Source organism: Macrotis lagotis, chromosome X (genome assembly GCF_037893015.1).
Source record: "Macrotis lagotis isolate mMagLag1 chromosome X, bilby.v1.9.chrom.fasta, whole genome shotgun sequence".
In the NCBI taxonomy this organism is placed as follows: Eukaryota; Metazoa; Chordata; class Mammalia; order Peramelemorphia; family Peramelidae; genus Macrotis; species Macrotis lagotis.
This window is the reverse complement of record NC_133666.1, coordinates 340,163,239-340,170,591: the sequence shown is the minus strand read 5'-3', so window position 1 is coordinate 340,170,591 and position 7,353 is coordinate 340,163,239. Positions and strand designations below refer to the sequence as shown.

The following is a 7,353-nucleotide window of genomic DNA, read 5'->3' as shown; positions in this document are numbered from 1 at the left end:
TTGTGGCCAAACTCCAGAACTATCAGATAAAAGAGAAAATCCTGCAAGCAGCCAGAAAGAAACAATTTAAATATCAAGGAGTCGCAGTAAGGATCACGCAGGACCTTGCTGCATCAACTTTAAGGGATCGAAGGGCCTGGAATGAGATATTTAGAAGAGCACAGGAGCTTGGAATGCAGCCAAGAATCTACTTTCCAGCAAAGCTGAGCCTTCTCTTCCAGGGAAAAAGATGGACATTTAACGAAATGGAAGAATTCCAAAAATTTCTGATGAAAAGACCAGAGCTAAACAGAAAATTTGGACGTCAAACAAGAGGATCAAGAGCCACATGAAAAGGTAAGAAAAGGGGGGGCAGTAAAAGGAAAAAAAATGCAATCCAGTAAGTTGAAACTGGCTATATCCCAGCATGGGGGGAAAAATTCTCATAAATCTTGAGAAATATAACTCTAACAGAGAGAATACACCTAGCCAGAAATGATGGACATTCATGACCTATCCATGAGACTACTATCTAATGGGATGTAACTGGCTTTAACCCCACTTGGGAGAAAGACTCTAATAACTCTCAGGAATTTTGACTCTATTCAATAGAATATACTGAACTAGAAGGGACAGACACTCAGAATTTTCTATGACTTAGATAGAATGATCTAAAAAACACTACCTCCCTAAAAAGGGGGGACAGGAAAGAAATGGGAGGAGGGAGGGGATTGAAGTGGGTAAATCTCATTACACTAAGAGGTACAAAAAACCTATGGTAATAGTGGGGAAGAAGGGAGCAGAGGAGAAACACCTGAATCTTCTTCTCATCAGACTTGGCTTAAAGTCAACCTACACATACTTAGGTAATTTTTAAAACATCTATCCTTTCAAGTATTAAAAGGGGAAAAGGGGAGGGGGACGGAGAAAGGGAAGGGGAGTGGGGGGGAATAAGGGGAAATAACAAAAGGAAGGGAAGGGAAAAGGGAAAAAGGGAAAGGGGAAAGAAAGGGGAGGGTGTGATATAGGAGGGCAAACACACTGAAGGGTATTCAGAAACAAAAGACTGGGGAATATGGATAAAAGGGGGGGAAGGGAGAAAATATAAACAGAGGGGAGATAGTATGGAGGGCAATAAAGAATTAGTAATCATAACCTTGAATGTGAATGGGATGAACTCTCCCTTAAAATATATGCAAATAGCAGAGTGGATTAAAAACCAGAATCCTACAATATGCTGCTTACAAGAAACTAATTTGAAGCAGAGAGATACATATAGAGTAAAGGTGAAAGGTTGGAGCAAAATATATTTTACTTCAGCTGAAGTAAAAAAAAGCAAGCAGGGGTAGAAAAATAGATTCCAGGAGAAATAATTAAGGAACTATTGGACAGCTTGAAATCCATGATAAAAAAAGCCAGAATAACATCTTTCAAGAAATCATCAAGGTGGACATGCTTATTTCATCAGTGCAACAATCAGGGACAATTTGGTGCTATCTGCAATGGAGAATACCATCTGTATCCAGATAAAGAACCATGGAGTTTGAACAAAGTTCAAGAACTATTCCCTTTAATTTAGGGGAAAAACCCTGATATCTTATTGTCTGATCTTGTTATCTCTCATACTTTATGTTTCTTCTTTAAGGACATAATTTTTCTCTTATCACACTCAATTTGGATCAATGTACAACATGGAAACAATGTAAAGACTGACAAATTGCTTTCTGTGGGGGGGTGGAGGGAACTAAGACTGGGGGAACATTTGTAAAACTGAACATAAATAAAATCTTTAATTAAAAAAAAGAAATCATCAAGGAAAACTGCTCTGATATCCTAAAATCAGAAGATAAAATAGTCCTTGTAAGAATCCACTGATTATCTCCCTAAAGGGATCCCCAAAGTGAAAATATCAAGGAATATAGCAGCCAAATTCCAGAATTATTTGTCAAGGAGAAAACAGTGCAGGCAGCCAAAAAAAATCAATTCCATTACTAAGGAGCCATAGTTGAGATTATGCAAGGCTCTATAGATTTAACATTAAAGGATCAGAGGATCTGAAATATGATATTCCAGAGTACAAAGGAACTTGCATTATAACAAAGAATCAACTACCCTGCCAAAAACTGTGTATATTGTTTCAGGGTAAAAGAACATTTGATGAAATAGCAAACTTTCAAATTTTTCTGATGAAGAGACCAAAGCTGAACAGAAAATTCAATATTTAAATACAAGACTTAAGAGATACATAGAAAAGATAAACAGGAGAGAAAAAATTCTAATCAATAAGATTAAACTGTTTATATCCCTAAATAGGAAGATGAAACTTGTCACTCTTGAGAAGTGTATCTCTATTAGAAGGTATATACTTAGACAGAAGTTGTGGGCATAAGTTGATTTTGATGTGATTATGAAAATAATTAAGGCATAAAAAAGGATTGTACTGGAAAAAGAGAAAGAGAGGCAGAATAGGGTAAATCATATCACATAAAGAAGTGCAAATGAACTTTTACTGTAAAGTGAAATTGGTTGAGAATTGTTTGAATCTTACTCTCGTTTGATGTGACTCAAAGAGGGAATAACATATACACTCAGTTGGGTTTTTAAATTTGTTTTATCCTATAGGGAATTAGGAGGAGAAAGGGAAAAGAAAAGGAAGGGATGGAGGAAAGGAGTTGATAGAAGAGAGGGCAGATTGAGGGAGGCAGTGGTCAGAAGCAAAACATTATTGAGCAAGCACAGGATGAAAGGAGAGGGAGAAAAATACAAATGGTGAGCAAATTGGATGGAAAATAGAGTTAGTAATCCTATAAATGTGAATAGGATGAAGTAATCAATAAAATGAAAGCAGATAGCAGAGTAAATTAAGAAACAGAATCCTACAAGATATTATTTACAAGAAACACTTCTAAAAACAGCAAAATACACATAAAGATAAAAGGTTGGAGCAGAATCTATTATGCTTCAGTGAAGTATAAAAAAGGGGGGTAGATAAAGCAAAAGCAAAAATAGATCTCATTAATAGGTATAAGCAAGGAAAATACATATTCCACATCCATATTCTTAGAGGAAAAGTGAAATGAGTTGCAGGAAAACATAGAAACATTATACTAATGTGTGATCTCAATTTCCCTCTCTCAGAATTAGAAAAATCTAAGAACAAAATAAACAAGAAAGAAGTTAAGGATGTGAATGGTACTTTAGAAAAATTAGATATGGTAGGCCTTTGGAGAAAATTGAATGGCGATAGAAAGGAATATTCCTTTTTCTTAGAGGTACTTGTCACTCAAAAAAATTGCCATCTAATAGAACATAAAAATTCACAATGAAATACAGAAAGACAAATATTAAAAGTATTCTTTTTGGATCATAATGCAACAAAAATTAAGTGTAAAAGGGCTATGAATAGGAAAAAGTAAAAATTAATTGGAAACTAAATAACCTAATTTTAAAGAATGAGCAAGTTAAATAAATCATAGAAATAACCAATAATTTTATCCAAGATGATGACATGAAATGAAATGAAAACAACATACCAAAACTTGTGGGATGCAATCAAAGTAGCTATTAGGGGAAATTTTAAATCTCTAAATGCCTAATAGAACAAAATCGAGAAAAAAGGGATCAATGAATTGGGCATACAACTAAAAAAAAACTAGAAAAATCTCCAATTAAATATCAAATTCAAAATTCTGAAAAATCAAAGTAGATATTAATGTAATTGAAAGTAAGAAAGTAGGCTAATAATTAAAACTAAAAGTTGGTTTTATGAAGAAAAAACAGTAAATTAGATACATCCTTTCTTAATTTGATTTAAAAAATTAAATTACCAATATAAACAATCAAAAGAGTGAATTCACCATCAATGAGGAAATTAAAGTAACAATTCAGAGCTATTTTTCATGAATGCCAAAAAATGACAATCTAAGTAAAATAAATGAATATTTGCAGAAATATAAATTACCCAGATTAACAGAAGAGGAAATAAAATGCTGCCCATTTTAGAAAAAGAAACTGAAGAAGCCATAAGTGAACTTCCTACGAAAAAATCTTCATGGTCATATATCTTTACAAAAGAATTCTACCAAACATTTAAAGAACAATTAATTCCAATTCTATATAAATTATTTGGGAAAAAAAAGGTGAAGAAAGAGATCTGCTGAATTCCTCTTATGACATAAATATAGTGCTGATAACTAACCCAAAACAGATAAAGAAAACTGTAGATCAATTTCCCTAATGAATATTGATACAAAAATTTTAAATAAAATACTAGCAAAGAGATTATAGCAGTGGTAGAATTCAGCTGGTTTGCACATGTTTGGCAGAAATGATACCTAATTTTTTATTGACTTTGGCAAACAAGTTGGTAATTTTTTTGAATCCCATCACTGATTACAGTAATTTGTCAATAAGATAATATACTATGCTGAAGTAGGATTTATACCAGGAATATGGGAATGGTTCAATATTAAGAAAATATTCAGCATAATTGACCATATCAGTTATAAATCTATCAGAAATCATAGGATTTACTCAATAGATGCTGAAAATACAGCACTCTGTTCCAAATCAAAGCACCAGAGAGTATAGAATAATTGTTGTTTTCACTAAAAATGGTAAACACTATCTAAAGCCACCAACAAGCATTATTTGTAATAAGGACAACTAGCAGCATTCCCAATAAGATCAGAGGTGAAACAAAGATGTTTAAATCACCACTATTATTCAATATTGCATTAGAGATATTGGCTTTAGAAATAAGTAAAAAAAGAAATTGAAGGAATTAAAATAGACAATGAAGTGACAAAATTCTCCCTCTTTGCATTTGATATGATGGTGTACTTGGAGAATTCTAGAAAAGCAACAAAAATGCTATTTGAAAGCTGTAACAGTTCAATGAAATAAACCCATATCCATTATCAGCATTTCTATATATTTCCAACAAAGACCAGAAGCAAGAGATAGAAAGAGAAATTTCATTTTAAAATAACTGTAGACACATAAAATAATTGGGATTATACCAGTTAAGACAAACCCAGAAACTAAAGGAACACAATTATTAAACCCTTTTCCCACAAATAAAGTCAGATTTAAATAATTGGGAAAATAGTAATTGCTTATAGTTAGGCTGAGCTAATATAATAAAAAATGACAATTTTACCTAAATTAAATTACTTATTTATCACCATACCAAACTACCCAAAATTTTTTTAGAGCTAGAAAAAATATTATCAAAATTTTCCTGTAGGAAGAAAAATTCAAGAATATCAAGAAAATCAATGAAAAAATGAAAAGGTATTAGTTCGAAAACTATAAAACTATATTATAAAGTGACAATCATCAAAACATTTTTATTGGTTAAGAAATAAAGGGTGGGGGCAGCTAGGTGGCATAGTGGATAAAGCACCGGCCTTGGAGTCAGGAGTACCTGGGTTCAAATCCGGTCTCAGACACTTAATAATTACCTAGCTGTGTGGCCTTGGGCAAACCACTTAACCCCATTTGCCTTGCAAAAACCTAAAAAAAAAAAAAAGAAATAAAGGGTGGATCAGTTGGATCAGTGCAATAGATTAGGTACACAAGAAACAGTGGTAAATTATTATTGCAATTAACTGTTTGATAAATCAAAGCCTCCAGATACTGGGATAAATACTCACTCTTCAATTAAAAACTACTGTGAAAACTGGAAGGTAGTATCACAAAAACTAAGCACAGACCAAAATTTCAAATCTTTTAACAAGATGAAGTCAAAATATTCCATGATTTATATATAAAATGTTATTTGCCAATTAGAACAAAAATTAGTTTATCTGTTAGATCAATGGAGGGGGAGGAGTTTATGACTAAAAGAGAGGAAGAGTACATTATAAAATGCAAAATGGATATTTTTTATTATATTTATTTAAAAAGTTTTGCAGAAATAAACAACGCAACCAAGTTTAGAAGCTGGGAAAAAATTTTTGCAATTAGGATTTTTTTTTTACATTTTGATACAAATTGTTAATGAAAATAAGCTTTATTACATCAAGTAATAAATACATACAAAGATGCACATAACAGTTTTAGTCATTTATCCAGATTTTTTAAATCATTCTATGGCAAACTCAAGATCTGAAATCTACAGTCTGTCTGAAAAGTAACTGTGGGTTCTTCATTTTTTTAGTAGGCTGATCAATCATCTGTATTTGTAACTCATGTATTTTAAATTGACTTCAAAGCAGGAACAATCATGCAAAAGCTCAAACACCAAAAACAAAACAAAAACAAACCCACATTCTCTATTTTTTAAAGCAGGGATCATCATGTAGCCCTAACTGGGAGATACCCAACTGTCAGGGTAGGTCAACGCAATTGGCATTGATTTGTGAAAAAAATCTTTAAAGAGTTATTGGAGATTCTGGAAAAGGTGCAAAAAATGATATTTAGGTGGGTGGTTTTAAGTGTTTTCAAAGGAAGAAAATCCAAGATTGGGTTAAGTTAGCAGAGCAGGAAATTAGAGTTGGCAGCAACAGAAACAGAATTTTCTACATGCATGGTCTGGACTCAATATTTTTTAAAAAAGTGACCTAGGTTGCTAACTACATATAATGGAAATCTTAACTGCAAAATGACCTCCTATTCTTACAGACTGTGGTGGGGATGGGAAGAAGAAAAGGGGAAAGAACCCAAACTTTTGGACCATTCAACAGAAGAGATTGATATGAATGTTTTGAAAGTCACCAGAGGAATAAGTGTTAGTCTTTCTTCTTTACAAAGAAATGGAAAACTTTGGAAGTGAAGTGGGAGGCTAGGATCTTGCATTGCGTTCAGTCTCTGCCAGGCATTCCCGGACTAATCCTCGAGCATGAATGATGCCTCGTTTTAGCCTCTCCATGGCACTTTTGCACCCTGCATATGTGGGTCTGATCTCTTTCCCTAGCTCTTCGATGATAGCTACAAGTTCTGCATATTGGCTTTGAGGTACCTGGCTGCTCCCTGAACCCTGGGTATAGCCCAGAGATGGGGGTCCATAGTCATTGATCAGCTGCCGATACTGGGTAGATGCCGCCATGCTGGCGGAAGGAGAGTGGACACTCCCAGCCGGGGCCAGGGGGGATGCCCGCCGGGGGCTTGTAGGACTTGCCGTCGGCTCGGCGGCCCCGGAGAAGATGACCGTCACTCGGCCGGACCCCCGCGACGCGGCCCAGCGGCCCCCCGCGGCCCGGCCGGCCCCGCCACAAACTTTGGAGCGGCCGCGGCGGGGCGGGGGCCGCAACTAGGATTTTTGACAAAGGACTCATTTCTAAAATGTAGAGACTTTTAAGAATACAAGTCATTTCCTAATTGATAAATGTCAAAGAATATGAACAGGCAATTTTCATACAAGAAATTAAA

General features: G+C 34.5%; 1 pseudogene; it reads right to left on the bottom strand.

Moving 5' to 3' along the window:
* Positions 1-6,546: 6,546 nt before the first annotated feature.
* On the bottom strand, positions 6,547-7,068 carry LOC141501146 (cyclin-dependent kinase 2-associated protein 1 pseudogene; annotated as a pseudogene).
* Between the last annotated feature and the right edge of the window lie 285 nt (positions 7,069-7,353).